This window comes from Diaphorina citri, unplaced genomic scaffold, assembly GCF_000475195.1.
Source record: "Diaphorina citri unplaced genomic scaffold, Diaci psyllid genome assembly version 1.1 scaffold1292, whole genome shotgun sequence".
NCBI lineage: Eukaryota > Metazoa > Arthropoda > Insecta > Hemiptera > Psyllidae > Diaphorina > Diaphorina citri.
The window spans coordinates 87,163-88,889 of NW_007378721.1; positions in this window are offsets into that span (position 1 = coordinate 87,163).

Consider the following 1,727-nt stretch of genomic DNA (forward strand, 5'->3'; position numbering starts at 1 on the left):
CATTATTTTATAATTTTCTACTTTAGCAAAGAAACACTATCTCTACCTATTCAAAATTCAAAACTTCCGTTCGATTTAATCTGAGTAATTCGGCACTGCTCTAAGTAAAACATTTCATAACTAGGTATGAATTGAAGTGAAAATAAAAGAAGAAATTTAATAAATTTTATCGAGCAAATCTTACATTATTTTCGATGTAATTTATTTCGTCTATGTGTAATATCAACTTATCTAAAAATCTAAATAGAAAATATCAAATCCAATTTCCCGAGAGTAATAAAATGAAATTTATCACTAACATTAAAAAGTGTAGCAGAAGTAGAAATTGTTATAGTTATTCTGGATCTTGTTATGAAAGCTAGTAATAAGTATAGATAGATAGTAAATAGATATTAAATATAGGTATTATCTATCTAATTTCTAATACATAGCTACCATGAGACATGGCGTCGTATGATAAGGATAAAAAAATTAGATAACCTTCTTTTTTTATTTAGTTGGATTAAATTTATGTAATTTATTTCAACTTGGCGTGATGGCAATTTTCTGAGTATTGGGTATTAAAAAAAAAAGACCTAGGTAGGTATTGCTGATGAATTTGGAGAATGCATAGGTATTAGGTACTTCCAGAATTAGTTTTTATAACCTCACATTTCACATCGCACATTTGTCCATTTCTTGCTTTTACTATATAACCCGTAGGATGAAAAGTTTAAATCATTTTCATAGATAAATTTAATCCAATTCCCATTTTCATAGATAAATTTAATCCAATTCCCATTTTCATAGATAAATTTCCCATATTTTTTTCTTGTTTCCATTAGATTTCTCAATTTGTTCTTTTAGGTACGCATTTTTCCCTTTTTTTAGTATTGTGTATAATTTGTTCCGATATTTTTTATAGAACTGTATTAGTTTTGTGTTTAAAGGTTGAGTTTTACATAGTTTGTGAAGTTTGTCCCGTTTTTTTTATTGAGTTGATCATACCCTCAGTTATCCATGGTGTAAGTTTACTTGTTGTTTTTTTCACTTCCACACGAGTATTTTTTTCCACGATTTGTTGAACTTTTTCCTCTAAATTTTCCTTGTTGTAATTTTGTTTATATTAAATTTAGGCTTCAAGAACAATTCTTGTAAACTTTGCCTATAAAATAAACATGGTACCTATATTCTATTATTTTAGGGAGTTACCCTTCCCAGGGGCACTATGTTTTTATTTATTTTATCTACCGGATTACCTATTACCTATCTGATAGTACCTATTACCTATAGTACCTATTACCTACCCAAAAAATATCACTTCGTGGCATAAAAAAGACCCCGCGAAGTCGTTCCTCCCAAAATAAATCAAGTGCCCACAAAAAATAAACAAAAATCCATCCCACCCCAAAAAAGATTAGAAATCAATTTTGTACCCCGCCTTTTATTCACTTCATAATTTGTGTCCTCCTACTTCACGTAGTACCCACCTTTCTTTCCCATCATTGCACTCCTCTTTCCTCTAATATTACTTCTGCTTCACTGCATTGGCGGCGTGCAACCTACCTTTCTTTACCCTCATTGCACTCCTCTTTCCTCTAATCTCACTTCTGCTTCACTGCATTGGCGGCGTGCCATCGATTTATTTTTAAAGCATTTTATGGTATTTTTTGGGGGGATCTCATAACTTTTTGCAGAAACTTAGCATAATATGACGTATGAGCGTAGCGCAACAAAGAAGTACAAAG